The sequence below is a fragment of the Miscanthus floridulus genome, chromosome 3 (assembly GCF_019320115.1).
Source record: "Miscanthus floridulus cultivar M001 chromosome 3, ASM1932011v1, whole genome shotgun sequence".
Lineage (NCBI taxonomy): Eukaryota > Viridiplantae > Streptophyta > Magnoliopsida > Poales > Poaceae > Miscanthus > Miscanthus floridulus.
This window is the reverse complement of record NC_089582.1, coordinates 66,694,717-66,713,084: the sequence shown is the minus strand read 5'-3', so window position 1 is coordinate 66,713,084 and position 18,368 is coordinate 66,694,717.

Here is an 18,368-nt window from a genome sequence, read left to right as displayed (position 1 = left end):
TCCAAGAAGCAAAATAGTGTGGCTTTGTCCACCGCCAAAGCAGAATACATTGCCGTGGATGCTTGTTGTGTACAAATTCTTTACATGAAACAAACTTTGCTAGACTATGGTGTAGTTCTAGAAAAGGTATCTCTTGTGTGACAATGAGAGTGCGGTAAAGCTTGCTAATAATCTGGTTCAACACTCTCGCACCAAGCACATAGATATCCGCCATCACTTTCTTAGAGATCATGTTGCTAAAAATGATATATCACTAGAAGGTGTAAGGACCGAGGATCAATTGGCAGATATCTTCACTAAACCGCTAGATGAGGCTACATTTTGTCGGTTGAGGAATGAGGTCAATGTGCTTGACTTTAGTAACTTCACTAAAAAATGAGCTTGTGTTGTCCCTTGCATTGCATTGTAATATACAACATGTTTAATTTTTGGTAATGCACTTAGGGCTTGTCTAACATGGTTAAGATAACCGCTGAAAAACATGTGAAGAAGCTTAACCTTAGATCAAACTTGACAAGCAACTAGAATTACTTTCAAGTATTGCATTGCATATGCATGTGTGTTGCTTTGTCGTTTGTTTTCGGTTATATTTTGAGCACCTGCTGTGTTCATCCACAAATAAGGAGAGCATTTGAAGCTCCTATTGGTCATAAAATCCTATTATGTAATCACATGGTGCTCCTCGCCCCTTTTATTGCCTATTTTCTTAAAAAGAATTATAGCCTAAGGCAAAATATTTTAAAAATTTTGAGGGTTTGAGAGAGGTCTCTCACATCGGTCCCAATTGGTGTTTATTTGTGTCTTATTGAAGTTGGGACTTGATTGGGAAAAGGCAGCGCGGAGGAACTTTGAAGATTCGCTGAAATATGGTGACCGGACGCTGCACCGGACTCTGCTTCTAGCGTCCGCTTAGTTCACAGGAGGTGAACAGTTGCAGCACAGGAGTGACCGGATGATGAAACAGTGCTCATCCTATGTTCGGTGTGAAGGTGTCCCTGTGTTCGGTCAATTGAAGAAGAAGCTATCAGGACAGACCGGACTCTATGTGCGTCCGATCATGTCGGACTAGACATGTCCGGTCGCGATTTGAGGGGTTTTGGACCTCTCTGTTGTCGACCGGACTTCGGGTGGCAGTGTTCGGTCATTGCCACTGGTGTGTCCGATCAGTTGAAATCGAGTAGATCTAGATTTCTTTCCTTTTCTTATCTAACATGGGGGGCCACCATATATATCACCATATGGTTTCATGCTGCCTTGACCTAGCCCATGCCCGCGATTGCTGTATGTCACAATGTTGTCTCGCCCTTACCCGCACCGCCATGCCATCTCGCCTGCACTCATGACGCTGTGCCCGTGCCTATGCTACCGCACCAGCACTGCCATCTGCCCTAGCCACACACGCTCCATGCCTGCCTTGCGCCACCGTGCCCGCGCCCACCTCAGCCATCGCACCGCCGCGTCTATGCCCGCATAGTCGCACCGCCACAGGCCCTGATATCGCGATCCATGCCATGCACTAGCCTCATCCACTGCCTCGCCGGCCTACATTGCACTGCCACCACATCTCCTCAGCCGCCTCACCACTTTGCGCTAAAACCCTAACCCTAGCCCTTGCCAATTCCGGTGGTGCCTTGTGGTCATTTCCTCTGCTGATTGGTCACCAGATCGTCGGATTTCATTAGGTAGCAAGCCATCGCCTTCAATTTCTTATCTACTGCTTGCTTCTTAGGGTTTTGCACCTCTAGATGAATATAGTGCTTATTTATATATTCTATCTATTCTATCATGTAGCGAGTCGGTGCTCTTGTGGTTATTTTGGCAGTTGTCAATAAACTCGGGGTCAAGCCCACGAGTACGGATCGAGGCCAAGCCTCGCGAGTGTCAGTTGGCATTGTCAGTGGCAGTAATTCTTTTTAGCTCCAGCAATGGCACGTTGCAAGAATGTCATAGGTGGTCCTAGAGATGAGGATCCAAGGCCTCTGCCTCGCCTGACTGCTCAAGAAAAAGGAAAGGCAAAAAAGATGATTACAAGGAAGAAGTGCAAGTTTGCTGATGTGGAGATAGAGAGAGCAGCAACAGTGGGAGCCGCCGCAGAGCGTGCAGAGAGAGGTGGAGCTAGCAATGGGGTTCGCATAGGCGACCAGTTGTCACCCGTTCAGAGGGTCGCCATCGAGAGGATGGAGGCCAGTCTTGGTAGTCCACCTAGGACTGCCATGCTTGGAGGACGACGTGTCTCTTTGGAGGAGAGTTAGCCTTAGGGGGAGACTGAGCAGCAGACACAGCCAGTAGAGTAGACAGAGGGTACTCAGTAGGTAGAGTAGGTTGAGGAGATAGAGCAGGCAGCACAACCACAGCTTTGATGCTCTGGTTGTACACATACTCAGGTGTCACCGAGGCCTAAGACATAGAGGAGGGGCTCTCATCCATCTCCCAGACCACAAGGTTCACCTCTGGTGGTTCACCTTGACCTGAGAGCAGCCACAGCCAGACAGGTGCAGCAGCTCTGCTTCGTGTAGTTTGAGGACTAGTTTCCATCGAGGTGGGATGAGCATGCTTTAGAGCACTTCTACACAGTACTGTAGGAGGATTTCTATAATGCTTATCTTAATTGTGGAGTTGCCTTCACATCTCAGAGAGTGTGCTCCATAGAGTCTCAAGTTGTAGCTACAGGTGAGCAGATCTGTCCTCACCTTTCCTATCTGCCAGCCTTGACAGATCTTCTTGGATGGATTGGCCGCTTTGTTCCGCCATAGGTCTATGAGTTCTACTCCTCTCTTTGGATTGACCCAAGGCATAGATTCATTCACTTTGCATTTAGAGACCGTGACTATAGGCTCCAGAGCTCGAGGGTCAGAGAGATTCTTAGGATTCTAGAGTCACCTATTCGCCTTCATGAGGTTTGCTATAGTTAGACAGAGCCTCTGAGATGCTCTCACGGTAGACTTGTGCCACCTACAGACATTGTCAAACCGTGCTTCACATAGCCATTTGGCGAGGGGTCGAGTAAGACACCATGTGACCTTACACCTACAGCTCAGCTTCTTGATGCTATTATGAGGAGGACTCTGCTTCCAAGGATGGGTTACCATGAGGGCCTAGCACGTATTCAGCTATGGTTAGTGTATCACTTGGTATCTCAGTCAATCTTTGATATTTAGGATGTGATACTTTCAGATGTGGAGGATACACTAGCAGAGGGCTTCAGAGGTCACCGTCAGCTACCATATGCTCTTTAGATCACTTTCCTAATCAAAAAGGCAGTTACACATAAGTCTCCTAAGACAATGGCAGAGTACATAGGTGCTACTACTAAGTTTTTTTCATATAACATAACCCAAATGCTATGCCACAGTTGTGAGAGGACACCTCATCAGCTGAGCCATCGCCCAGAGGTACCAAAGATAGTAGCCTAGCAGGATGAGATCATCAGGGGCACTATAGCGATAGAGGAGGAGCAACTTGATGCTCAGTAGGAGGATGTGGTCGAGAGCGACCCTAGTGATAGCTCAGATGATGATTATTAGCCAATTTCACATATGGCACCTCATCCACACAATAGTAAGGCTGATGGCTCTAGCTCAGCTCCATCACAGCCACTACAGACAAACCTGGCACTCCTAGCCATACTTGAGCGAATGAGGCAAGCCTAGGCACGCCAGGCACAGGAGACCGTAGCTCCACTTGCTCAGGTTCAGGCTCGATAGGATGAGTTTTAGAGGTAGCAGCAGGCCATGCAGCAGCAGCAGCTTATGATCCAGCAACAGTTACTTGGCTTCATGCAACATGTATTCTCTGCCATCAGGGCTGCTCCTCAGTAGTCTTTACCTCAGATAGGCCAGCCTACTACTACTACTTCAGTGACTCTAGCTATACAACCTAGTGGGCTTCAGAGTTAGGGACCACTAGCTACTCAGTTTGCTTCACCTATAGAGCAGGTGTCCTAGTGGTTTGCTTCACCAGTGACAGTTCAGGGTCCACACTTTACCCCTATTGTTATAGGTTTCACTCTGACTCAGAGTTCTTCAGGGTTACTGACAGACACCCTAGTCTCTAGGAGTCTCAACGCTACTTTCAGTGACCTTATAGGGCAGCCTACACCTCCAGTATTTTGAGTTTTTGCTCCTACCATAGCTGCTCTAGTTACCGAGACTACTGAGACGATCCTATCATCTGTTGCATCATCCGAGCCTCCTCAGATAGTCACTCCTATCATTGAGGCTTCAGCGACAGAGGCAGATGTGGCTCCACTTCCTATAGTGATACTTCTAGAGTCACAGGCCATGCCAGTTACTAAGCAGACCTAGACCGCTTCACCTTCACTTCTAGCAACAGAGGGTCAGACCGCTCAGAGTTTAGGGTCAGAGGATGCTGCTGCTCAGTTCTAGATCTCTCACTACACCTCAGCGCTCGACTCAACTGCTCCTATCCCACCATCTGACCCTTAGATTTTGGTGCTTGATGCCAAAGGGGGAGAGGGAGCAAGTATGTTAGATCTAGGGGGAGCATGTGATCTAGGGGGAGCATGTGATTCATTTCTTTATGTGTGATACTTTGTGCATTCACGTTTTCTTTCATGCATTGCATTTCATACTTGTGATGGTGAGACTTATGTGACATGTGTGCTCTCTATATTGATATCTTTATATATGTCATGTCACTTGGTTATACTCATTTGCTTTGCTTCCACATTTTACTCCGATTCAAATGAGCTTTACTTTATGTACTCTTGCTTAATTCATATCTTTTGAGTACACCATGTTGGCTTGGGTCATATACACATGTCTAACCCCTTTGTTCTTATTGTCAAAAGCTTATATGAACCAAGCATGTTGAAAACCTCACTCATCTCCTTTACATACTAGAGGTTGTGTTGTTATCAATCACCAAAAATGGGGAGATTGAAAGCATCTAGGCCCCTAGTTGGGTTTCGGTGATTAATGACAACATAAGATTACTATGACTAACATGTGTTTTGTAGAGGCAATTTGAGTTAGGTCATGGTAATGGCAATTGATTGTGCAATCATGGTTGTCATGCCCCTATCGATGGAAATCATTTTGGTTTTTAAAGGATGAAGGACAAGGTTAAGGACGGACTAGTAATAAGTTGGGTTTGGTGTTGAAGAGACACTTAGAGTAGTTTAGGACTTTATTTTTCCTTTGGCCATACTATTAAGAGGGGTATGGACTCGTAGCTTGACCTAGGTGAGTCTAGTGGGTTAGGTGTGGTGCACACTTGTCAAATCTAGCACTAGGTAGCTCAGGAGTAGCCCTAAGATCAATTGGAGCAAACTTCATTCACATAGAATTTCGAGTTAGAAGTGAATGGAGGGTCAAATGATTGATCGGACGCTGGTCTGGTTGTGACCGAATGCTGGAGGGTGAGTCCAGTCAGTTCCTTTGATCAATTGAAGTCATCTGGTGCTGACCGAACATTGAGTCAAAGTGAACCGGACGCTGGTTGCCAGCGTCCGGTCAACTCCAGAGAGGTTCCAGAGAAGGATTTTCTTGACCGGACGTGTCCGGTCACTGATGACCGAACGCTAGTCAGGATCTGGTAACTGACCAGACGCTGAATAGTGAAGTGACTGGTCTCTGGGTGCTAGCGTCTGGTCAACATCATAAGGTTGCAGAGAGCATTTTTCTTAACCGGACACGTGTGGTTAGTGCTGATCGGACGCTGGTCAGAGTCCGGTTAGAACTTAATGGCTCTTTGCGGGTATAACTGACCGGAGCGTCCAGTCACCCTGACCGGAGCATCTGGTCACCCTGTAGAATGCTGACTTAGCCTCCAAACATTATGTTTTGATTGAGGGGGTATAAATACTTACTCCACTCGTCCAAGGGTGGTCTCTTGCCCATTTGTTCAGCTGAAAAATACTTTGAGAGTGCAAGGGAGAGCAAGAGCCTTGTGAGGTGATTGAGATTTGAGAATCCAAGATTATGACCCTCATTAGTGCAAGGAGAGTAGCAAGTGTGCATCCACCCTTCTCATTAGGCTTGTCATGGTCAAGTGAGAGTTTGTTCGTGTTACTCTTGGTGATCGCCATCACCTAGACGGCTCGGTGGTGATTGAGAGTTTGATGATCATCTGGTGGAGCTTGTGGATGACCCAACTCAAGTTGTGAGTGGTTGTGGGCGATTCACTGTGATGGAGTTTCAAAGAATCAGCCCATAGAGAGCACTTGATCCTTGCGTGGATTAAGGGGGAGCTACACCCTTGCATGGGTGCTCCAACAAGGACTAGTGGGGAGTGGTGACTCTCCGATACCTCGGGAAAACATCGCCGCATTCCTTTCTCTTCTTTACTTTGAGCATTTATATTTGAGCAATTCATTTCATGTCTTTACATAACTAGAATTGCCATGCTAGAGTAGGATTAGAACATAGGGTGCAAAACTTTTATACGTAAGATTAATAAAAACACATTCTAGGCACAAGGGGTGAAGTGCGCTAAGTGTAGGGTTTAATTATTACAAAGAATTTAGAATTAGCCCAATTCACCCCCCTGTTGGACATCTTGATCATTTCACAAGGGTTAAGTATATAGTTTGTTGTGGACTAGTATAGAGTTTGTTGTACACTAGTATATAGTTTGTTTCAGTTTTTTTACAACAACTTTTAATATATAACATTAAAGCACAATACACCAATGTAGGAAATGAATTCTCATATTACAGAGTACAGACAAGTAAAAGCTACTGCTGATCTGCTTCTATAGACATAGGTGATGCTTCTGTCTGGGGCACGGAGCCTGTCGGGGCCACAGGGCCCACAAGAAGTGGCCATGATAGAATCATTGATGGTCCTCGTTCTCGCACTCCGATAGCACAGTCAGCGCTTTGGGGTGTACGACCCCGGATACCCACGGTAGACCACATGGGCTGCGCCCCTAGGGGTGGCCTAGCCCACAAGAAGAAGCCTTGCGGGGCACGACTCTACTCGGCGCCTTCTACAAGACATCGGGAAGATATCCTAAAGATACTACGAGATTTGTTAGGATATGTATGATCCCAAGATCCCTGTAATCAGTTATTACTTTCCAGTTATCTCTCAGATCTAACCGACTTGTAACCCTACCTCCCGGACTATATAAGGTGGGCAGGGACCCCCTCTAAAATCACAACATATCATACGATAGCTAATACAAACCAACAGACTATAGGATTAGGGTATTACGTCATACTAACGGCCTGAACCTGTCTAACTCATGTGTCCCTGTTGCCTTCTTGTTCTTGATCTCGCGCTCCTCTGCCGATCAATCTACCTTTGTGGGATACCCCTTGGAGGACTGCCGATGATATTCTATCGACAGTTAGCGCGCTAGGTAGGGGTGTGCGTGCTGTGTCCTTATCGAAGAAGATGGCTTTTTCCACAGGCTCTTCGTCCCTTCCACAGCCTGGCCAGATCTTCATGGTCGGATCCATCTCATGGGTCATCAACGCTGATGGAGTCGGAGAGCTCCTTGAGCTAGGGCAGATCGGTTCTACGCCGACCACCCCCACACCTGCAACTACAGATCCGATCTCAGAGCCAATTTTGAGGTCTCCTTCAGCGACGACTCGCCGTCCACTTCTTCGCTACCAGAAGAGGCCGATCAACAATGATGATCTAATCGAATCCATCGATCGGGTTGGACTGAAGCTCGCCGATTGTCTCTCCATCGCTGAATTAGCACTAGACACTCTGGTTTAGCCCCGACCACTCTTCGATCCAGATCTATCGGAGGCTGCTCGGGAAACTATAGGGGTTATGGCCCTACCTTTTGGATTCACCAACGCCGCCGCTGCTTACCAACATGCCCTAAGGGGCAAACTCGCTGACTAGGTCACCATCCAGCTTCTACCAGCCATCAACATGCTACACTTAGGCCGAAGCCCCGAGGCGCACCTCTAGACCATCCCAGAAGAAACTCCGGGCCCCAAGTCTCAGGGCTCTATGGAGACCCTCGCTGAAACCCTCTCTGATCAATTTCTCCTTCCATCCTTCCAGGGTGGTGAGATCTTCAATGTCAGCATCGATAGCCCTCCTTGGAACAGCGAAACTGAGGAGGAGCACGTTGCTCGGGAGAACCAAAACGTCAACCACACGCAGCGGTGAGAAAACGAGGCAGCCATCACGAGGGCCGAGGCTGCTCAGAATAATCGGCTTGATTCTCAAGGAAGACCGCACCCGCTCCACCGTGACCTCGATGAGGAATTTCTCTGCGTCGATGGCCACGACGTCTTCAAGACTCCAAGCGCCAATTTGGCAGTAGCCGCCAACGAGCTTGCTCATTTCCCCCAAATGCCCAAGCTCGCCAAGATCACTACCATGCTTAAAGGGGCTCACTGTCAGGTCAATGAGATTCATGAGGATCATAGACCTTCATGCTCTACGAGCATGATTCACCGATTAGCTACACCAAGATCCAATCGCCGCCCTAGTCAAAGCCGTTTCGCCGACTAGTCGCTACCTCTCTAGGGGGACCCAGGGGACATCACGCCGAACACCATCACCAGCACAACCAGGAGGTCGAATAGGATGCTAGAGTACATCTCAGCAACCTCCAGGATGCGCGATGGCATATCGAGCAACGTCACTTTGGTCACCATGAAGACAAAGTGCGTCGCGGCTAGGATTACGAAAAGGAGTACGACAACCCGAACTCAGCCCTCGAGCCTATCACCGACCACAATGCCACAAACGATGGTGTCGACAACCCTGAGGGGCCTCCAGCTTTCACAAGGGCACTCCAGACGCTTCGGTGGCCCCGTGGTTTTAAGATTACCGGGGTCGAGCCCTACGAAGGAAGAATGAACCCAACTCAGTGGCTGTAGGCTTACACCACTGCCATCCGCACCACGGGAGGAGACACCAGCGTCATGGCAAATTATCTCCCCATCATGCTCACGCCACCCACCATGAGCTGGTTTACTAGCCTTACGCCAAACTCCATCGGGTCATGGGAAGAGTTGAAGAAAGTCTTCACCGACAACTATATGGCCACGTGTACTTGACCCCGCACAAAGCATAATCTTAGCCGCATCAACCAGAAGCCATCTGAGCTCCTCTGCAGCTACATTCGGCATTTCTCCGAGATGAGGAACTCTATCTCCAACATCACGGAAGCTGAAGTCATCACCGCCTTTATCCGAGGACTCCACCATCGTGAGCTTCACTCCAAATTCAACCGCAAGCCGCCCACCGGTATCGGCGAAATGATAACTACCACCAACTAGTACGCCAATGCTGAGGAAGTCAAGGTGCGCTTCAATGAGGATGCAGGCACTCAGCGATTGCCTCACCGCTATGACGATCGCCCCGATGATCGATGTCACAGTGACCGCCGCCTCGACGACCATAGCTACCATCGCGATAGTGGCCGTGATCGAACAGGAGGACACAAGCGTGGCCAAAATCACCGCCGCCGGCCAAAACACATCGTCGCCGCTGTTTGTCAACCTTGCGCCAAGCATAACTATGATGAACAGTACCAAAAGATCCTCAACAGCCCATGCCCTCTTCACAAGAACGCCAAACACAAGATGAAGGACTGCATTGGTCTAGCTAGGGAGTTCTAGGACAAGAGGTTCAATGATGATGCCAACAATGGAGCCAAAGGTCGCCGACCACCTAGGGGCAACAACAATGCCTTTTAGGACCACGATAAGGTGGTTGCCACCATCTTTGGGGGGCTCGCCTCCACTGAGAGTAGAAGGAAACGGAAGCTCGCCGCCCAGCGAGTGCTCGCCGTCACTTTGGAGGAAACCACCACCGACCCTAGCTATTGCCCATGGTCTGAGGTCCCCATCACCTTTAGCAGGGCTGACCAGTGGGCAGACATTCCCTACACATGGCGTTTCCCCCTTGTCCTCGACGTAACAGTCCAGATGGTGCTCTTTAGAAAAGTCCTTATTGACGGTGGCAGTGCTTTGAACCTACTCTTCGTTGGGGCCCTAAGGGAGTTGGGCCTCGCAATATTAGATCTCACACCCTCGGACTCCTCCTTCTGGGGTGTGGTACCTGGAAGGGCATCCAGACCACTTGGAGAGATAACCCTACCAGTACAGTTCGACACGACAAGCAACTACCGCGTCGAGCATATCAACTTCTACATCACCGACTTCGACACCGCCTACCATGCCATACTTGGTCGGCCAGCTCTGGCCAAATTCATGGCCGTACCACACTATGCGTATCTGGTGTTGAAGATGCCTTCGCCTACAAGAGTCCTGGCTCAGCGGGCCAACATCTCCATTGCCTACACTTGCGAGACAGAGAGTCTCGCTCTTGCCGAAGCCACCGACCTCTCCATCTAGATGGCTAGCGTGGTCGCTGAAGCCAAGACAGCACCCACCGATGACATGGAGATTCTAGAGCTAGAGCTTCCCTGCGCCTCCACCAAGTCCAAGGAAATCAAGGAGGTTGGCCTCGACCTCGACGATGCCTCTAAGACCGTGAAGATTGGAGCTCACCTTGACCCCAAAAGGGAAAGCGCGCTCATCTCCTTCCTACGTGCCAACGCCGATGTGTTTGCTTGGAAACCTATAGACATGCCGGGGGTACCATGGGAGAAGATCGAGCACTCCTTGAATGTCTCACCGACCGCCAAACCGATCAAGCAAAAACTCCGTTGATTCACGCCAGACAAGAAGGAGGCTATTAGGGTAGAAATAAAATGGCTCTTAGCTGCTGGGTTTATAAAAGAAGTGTATCATCCAGATTGGTTAGCGAACCCTGTTCTTGTTCGAAAAAAGAATAAAGAATGGAGAATGTGCGTTGAATATACTGATCTTAACAAACACTACCCTAAAGACCCCTTCAGCTTGTCTCAGATAGACGAGGTTGTAGACTCTTCCGCCGGCTGCAAACTACTCTCCTTCCTTGACTGTTACTCCGGCTATCATCAGATCTCCCTCAAGGAAGAAGACCAGATCAAGACATTGTTCATTACACCTTTCAGTGCATACTGCTACAAAACTATGTCCTTCAGACTTAAGAATGCCGGGGCTACCTATCAAAGGGCCATCCAGATGTGCCTCAATCAACAGATCGGCCATAACGTCGAAGCCTACATCGATGATGTGGTCATCAAGACCAAGACAGCCGACAACCTTATTACCGACCTCAAAGAAACCTTCGCCAACCTGAACAAGTACCGATGGAAGCTGAACCCTTCAAAGTGCATCTTTGGAGTTCCATCCGGTATACTGCTGGGCTACATCGTCAGTGCTCGAGGCATTGAGCCTAATCCTGACAAAGTCTCCACCATCACCAATATGAAACGACCAACATGCATCAAGGATATACAGAAGCTTATAGGTTGCATGGCTGCTTTAAGCCGCTTCATTTCACGCCTCGGTGAAAAAGGGCTACCTTTCTTCAAGCTCCTTAAGGCCTCCGAGCGCTTTTCCTGGTCGAAGGAGGCAGACTTAGCTTTTGAGCAGCTCAAGTTGTTCTTAATAAAGCCATCGATCATGATAGTGCCAAGGCCAGATGAAACTCTGCTAATATACATCGCCGCCACTTCTCGCGTCATGAGCACAGCTATTGTCGTCGAACACGAAGAGGCCGGGCATGCTTATAAAGTACAATGTCCAGTTTACTTCATCAGTGAGGTACTTAATGAGCCCAAAACTCATTACCCTCAGGTACAAAAGCTGTTATACGCCATTCTTATTACATCGCGCAAACTCCGACACTACTTCGAATACTACAAGATCGCTGTGGTCACTGAGTTCCCTCTGGGGGACATTCTCTGCAACAAAGAAGCCAATGGCCGCATCATTAAATGGGCTATTGAGCTCAGCACCTATTCCATCGAATTCAGAAGCAGACCTACCATTAAGTCACAGGCGCTCGCTGACTTTGTCGCTGAATGGACTGAGATCCAAGAGCCCATCGCCGCTGCTTGCCCCGAACACTAGGTGATGTACTTCGATGGTGCCCTTAACATCAATGGTGCTGGTGCGAGCATTCTGTTCATTACGCCGACCAAGGATAAGCTACGTTATGTTCTTCGGATACACTTCCTGGCCTCCAATAATGCCACAGAATACGAAGCGTGTCTCCATGGTCTTCGTATAGCTATCGAGCTCGGTGTCAAATGCCTCATGGTGTATGGGGACTCTACGCTGGTTATCAACCAGCTCAACAAGGACTGGTCCCATGCTAGCGATAAGATGGATGCTTACTATGCTAAAATTAGAAAGCTTGAAGGAAAATTCTATGGCATCGAGTATCACCATGTGGTACGTGACCAAAATCAACTCGCTGACCACTTATCAAAGCTGGGTTCTTCTCGCGCCACAATCCCACTAGGGGTCTTCGTTCAAGATCTCCCAGCGCCATCCATCAAAGAACATGCGGAAGTCAAAGAGGTTCCCCCTGCCGAGTAGTTGGTACTTGTGGTACCTTCGCCTGTCGTCGATTGGAGGGAGCAATTCATCAAGTAACTCACTAGCACCGAGGTACCCATAGACAAGACTGAAACTAAACGCCTAGTTTGTCAAAGCAAGCTTTACGTGTTGGTGGATGACAGCTTGATGAGGAAAAGTGCCAAGGAAGGGATGCTATAGAAATGCATCACCCAAGAGGAGGGAGTGAAGCTACTTCTCGAAATTCACTCTGGTTCCTGTGGCAACCACGCGGCCTCGAGAACACTGGTCGGCAAGGCTTTCTGAGCTGGGTTTTATTGGCCCACATCCATCACTGATGCAGAAGACCTCATCCGACGTTGTGAAGGATGCCAATTCTTCGCTAAGCAAATACACATGCTGGGGCAAGAGCTGCAAACCATCCTAGCTTCCTAGCCCTTTGCATGCTGGGGACTAGACATGATCGGGCCTTTCAAGCCAAGTCTAGGTGGTTTCTGGTACATATATGTCGCCATTAACAAGTTCTCCAAGTGGATTGAATATAAACCGCTCATCTCGGCTACTACAAAGAAGGCAGTTGAGCTCTTTGAAGATATCATCCACAGATTTGGTCTAACAAACAACATCATCACCAATATCGGAACTACGTTTACTGGCCATCACTTTTGGGACTTCTATAAAGACTGTTGCATCTTCGTCAAATATGTTTCTGTTGCCCATCCAAGAGCCAACGGTCAGGTCGAACGGGCGAATGGTATGATCCTTGATGCCCTAAAAAAGTGACTATATCAGAAAGAAGAAAAGCACCTAGGTAGATGGCTCAAGGAGCTTCTAGCTATAGTCTAGGGACTGTGTACTCAAGCTAGTCGCAGCACCAGCTTGACTCCATACTTTTTGGTCTATGGCTCGGAAGCCATACTACCAGCGGGCGTTACTTTCTGAGCACCTAGAGTGGGAAATTATGATGAAGAGAAGGCCAAGGCTGTTCAGTCTGAGGACGTCGACAAGGCCGAGGAAGAACCCCTAATCACCTGTGTTCGTATAGCTAAATATCTAGAAGGCTTGTGGAGGTACTACAACCGAAACATCAAAGGTCTTTCATTTGCTGTCGGCGATCTCGTTCTCCGCAAAAAACAAAAAACTGAAGGGTTGCACAAGCTCTCTTCCCCCTAGGAAGGGCCTTATGTCATCAAAGAGGTTACTCGACGAGGTTCTTATTGCCTAAGTGACTTAGAAGGAGTTGATGTCCCCAACTCGTGGCACATCGAACACCTTATACGTTTCTATCCTTGAAACACTCTAGATATGTACTCTGCAATTTTATATTTAGTAAAGTTTTTGGTCTCCATAACTTGTCTCCGTTTTGTCTCTATTGTGGTTTAACATCCACTTGTGGTCGCTGAGCTATATGCTACTTCATGATGAACTCCAATACGTAATTGCCGTAACTATGCCGACCACGTTTCTCCAAATCGTCGACCACGTTTCTCCAAATCACCGAACACGATTTCTCCAAATCGCCGAATATGTTTTCTCCAAATCATCGAATATGTTTTCTCCAAATCACCGAACACATTTTTTCCAAATCGCTGAACACATTTTCTCCAAATCACCGAACACGACTTCTCCAAATCGCCGAGCACATTTTCTCCCAATCGCCAAACATTTTTTGATCGGAGAGCAACGCCCTTTCTTTTGCGCTATGTTCCCCTCGACTGCCTGATTGACCTATGTCTTCAAAGATAAGTAGTCACCTTAGATAGGATGGAGGCTTCACCGGACTCAAGAAATTAGATCCATAGCTACTGATACCAAATCTGAGGACCTGCTTCAACTGACATTGATGATCAACTCGAACACCAATGGCTACATTACCCCTTCCATACCTATAGAGAAACAGAGAAGCATGATAATAAAGAATAGTAGCCTGCTCTTAACGCGTCACTTGCCAACCGCCACCATGAACGAAATTGGTGTTGACATGGCCGGCGCGTGTCCACGTCATGGAGCAGGTAGGGGCACCGAATCCTCTTGCATGGAGGCCACATTGCACCCGTGGGGCCCATAGCACAGTAGTTGGGCCCCACAGCATAGTAGGTGGGCCTGAGCACCACTGAATGGATCGAAGGTGTCACTGTTGAGCTACATCGTTCAGAGGCCTGGGTGCGGCGGAAGGCAGCGGTGCTTCCCTACCGTTCAGGAATCAGAAAGGCAGCACCACCACTTGGTTCCTGCTGGCTGACGTCACCGGCATGACCTCCACTGCTTGGGAGGATGCACCTATTAGTAACTCTTGTTCATAGGATTCGCTTAGTTTAGTTAGTTGCTTTGTCATTCAGTTAGTTCAGTTAGCAGCGCATGAGCTCTAGGTTGTGGCAGCCGTGCGCATAGGAGGCCATGGGCCAAGAATAGCTCATCCACAATGCCTAGGATACGGACGTGAGTGCACTTGTAGGCGTGAGGATGGACATGCAACAAAGCCACAAGGAACAGCGGCACGATCCTGATCTCTGCTGTATTTCCTTCCAATAAAAGGTGAAGAAGAAAAATAGAAAAAGCTGCTCTGTTGTTCGTAGCACCAAAACTGCTTGAGTTCGAGTGATCGCATTTGTGAGTGTTGTGTTGAGTTCATCGCTGAACTCTCATCCTCGCCACCGGCGTACATCGCCGTGGTCAAGACTAACAATTGGCATCGGAGCTGTGAGAGAGGGCCTAGCGTGCCACCATGACGTCGCCGAAGCATCGAGGTGTTCACCGCCACTGGCGGGCACGAAGGAGAAGGGTAGTGGCTTTGGCAGCAAGACTCCATCGTGCACGCCATCTCCAAGCCACTCACTATTGGGCCATTCACGGACCTATGACGCCCGCCATCCAAGAACACGGCGCCCATGAGAGGTCATGGTCGAGCACATGTTCCGGGAGATGGGAGCCTCAGGCAACTAGCAACAGCTGACCAAGACGAATTATGATTCATGGTCGCTGCTGATGAAGTTGAAGATGTAGGCTCGCCACCTCTGGGAAGCAGTTGAGGGCGACGACGTTGACTTCCACGATGACCATTCTGCACTGGATGCGATCTGCTCTGGCGTGCCCCCAGAGATGGTGCCCACCCTGGCGACCAAGTCATCAGCAAAGAAGGCATGGGAGGTGATCCGTTCGATGCGCATCAGTGACGAGCGCGTGAGGAAGTTGATGGCGCAGTGTCTTCGTGTTGAGTATGAGCAGATCACATTCCACGATAGGGAGTCCATCAAAGACTTTGCCCTGCGCCTCTCCAACGTCGTGTAGAGGCTGGCGATCCTCGGCGACCTAGAGCCGGAGCCAAAGGTGGTGGCCAAGTACCTCCACGTCGTTCGACCAAGGTACAAGTAGCTTGTAGTTTCCATCAAGTCCCTCCTTGACATCGACACACTCTTCATCGAGGAGGTCACTGGGCGGCTCAAGGTGGCGACCGATAACAAACCATCGCTGGCCTAGGACGTCACTGACAAACTACTGCTCATGGAGGAGCAGTGGCTAGAGCGCTACAAGAAGCGGGACAAGGACTCCGAATGCGGTAGATTGAGCTCCAGCGGCAGCGGCAAATGTTGGGGAAGCGGCCACGGACATGGCATCGATAGCGACTTGTAGGCCAGTGCGAGCTCGGGCCAGATCATCGCTGATGATGCATGCAAAGCCTATGGCAAGAAAGGCCACTGGGCCAAGGACTACAGAAGCAAGAAGAAGTTGGAGCAGGCCCATGTGGCCTAGGATGATGAGCCCACTTTACTCCTTGCGGTGAGTGATGTGTAGGAGGGGATTCATCCCCAAATCGAGCCGCCGATGCTGGAGGCGAGTGCGGTGACCCTACCACCGATCTGCCACAACAGCTAGCTCCACTTCACCAAGAGCAAGGTGTTCGCCGCCTTCGATGAATCTAGTGACTAGGACCTAAAGCGATGGGTCCTGGACATGGGTGTGTTGAACCACATGTCTGTGGCACGGGCGGTGTTCTCCAGCCTCGATGCTGGCGTCACTGGCTCCATTCAGTTTAGGGATGGCTCCATCGCCCGCATTGAGGGGATCATCACTGTCCTGCTGTCCTGCAAGAACGGTGAGCACCGTGCCATCGCCAACATCTACTACCTGCCCCGCCTCACCGCCAACATCATCTCCATCGGCCAGCTCGATGAGATCGGGTACCAAGTGCTGGTGGAAGATGGAGTGATGCGGGTTCGTGACAAGGAGCGGCGACTCCTTGCCAAGATTCACCACAACCTAGGTCGTCTCTATGTGCTTGATGTCAACATCGCATGGCCGGTCTACTTAGCAGTGCAGGGCGATGAGGAAGCCTAGGTGTGGCACGCCCGCTTTGGCCACCTCCACTTTGGCGCGCTGCACAAGATGGGCAGGGATGGCCTTGTCCGTGGCATGCCCCTGCTGACCCAAGTGGAGTAGGTGTGTGATGCCTGCCTCACCGGCAAGCATCGACAGGTGCCGTTCCCTTAACGCGCTCTAGGGCGCTCATTGGAGGTGTTGCAGTTGCTCCATGGTGACCTCTGCGAGCCCATTACACTGCCAACACCGAGTGGAAATTGGTATTTTCTCCTCCTCATCGACGACTACTCATGGTACATGTGGCTAGCTCTGCTTCCCAGTAAGGACGTGGCATCCATGGCGATCAAGTGCATCCAGGCAGCTGCGGAACGCAAGTCGGGGAAGCTAGTTCTTGCACTCCACATGGACAAAGGAGAATTCCTAGTGAAAGACTTCGAGTAGTACTACATCGAGCTAGGACTTCGTCGTGAGTTGATGGCGCCATACTCCCCTCAACAAAATGGCGTCATTGAGCGCCACAACCAGTCCATGGTCGGGACCGCCCGGAGCATGCTGAAGGCAAAGGGGCTTCCAGGCGAATTCTGGGGTGAGGCAGACATTATGGCCATCTATCTGCTCAACCGATCCTCATCTAAGAGTGTGGGTGGCAAGACCCCCTATGAGCTCTAGACGAGCAGCGTCCCTGGCGTTCAACACCTACGCATGTTCGGCTGCATCATAGACTTGAAGGTAACAATGCCAAACTTGAAGAAGCTCGACGACAGGAGCAGGCGCACCATCTTCATTGACTATGAACCTGGCTCCAAGGCGTATTGGGTATATGACCTGGTGACCCAGCACGTGCACGTCAGCCATAACCTGGTGTTTGAGGAGGCGGCGCAGTGGCTCTAGACCCAGGGCCAGCGTAGTGAGGTGGATGACTTTGTCATTGAACACCTGCCACTGCCCGGATCGATCACCATGACAACGACATTGAGCATGACTTCATCGGCCAGAGCTGCTGCTACACCTTTGGCCTTGCCGATGTCATTAGTCCATGCTTCACCGGCTCAAGGCATAGGGAGCATGACGCCTAGAGCATCATCAGCCAATGCCTCACCAGTGCAAGGCACTAGGAGCATGACGCCGAGCACAACCCCACTGTAGGACATAGACTCAGTGGAGTTTGTGTCTCCACCAAATGCTAGTGCATCGTAGATGCTGGATGTGAACCATGACGATGACGCCCCACTTCAGTACCGGGACATCGACAATGTGCTCGGGCTAGCCATGTCGTCGGGTTTCGCCGCACGAAAGATGGAGGAGCAGCTGCTGTTGGCAAGCGAGGCCGAGCTGGCATCATTCAAGGAGGCATTGGAACATGAGAACTGGCACCATGCCATGCTCGACGAGTTCACCTCTATTGAGGCGAACGACACTTGGAGGCTTGTTGACCCACCACTAGGGGTGCGTCTAATCGGCCTCAAGTCAGTCTACAAGACAAAGCAGGATGAAGTCGGGCTTGTCACCAAGTTCAAAGCCTGGCTCATCACTAAGGGGTATGTCCAGCGCTAGGGCATCGACTTCGACATAGTATTCACCCTGGTTGCATGCCTAGAGTCCGTGAGGCTGCTGCTAGCACTCACTGCAAGCGAGGGGTGGGCTGTACACCATATGGATGTCAAGTCCGCTTTTTGAATGGTGAGCTCCTAGA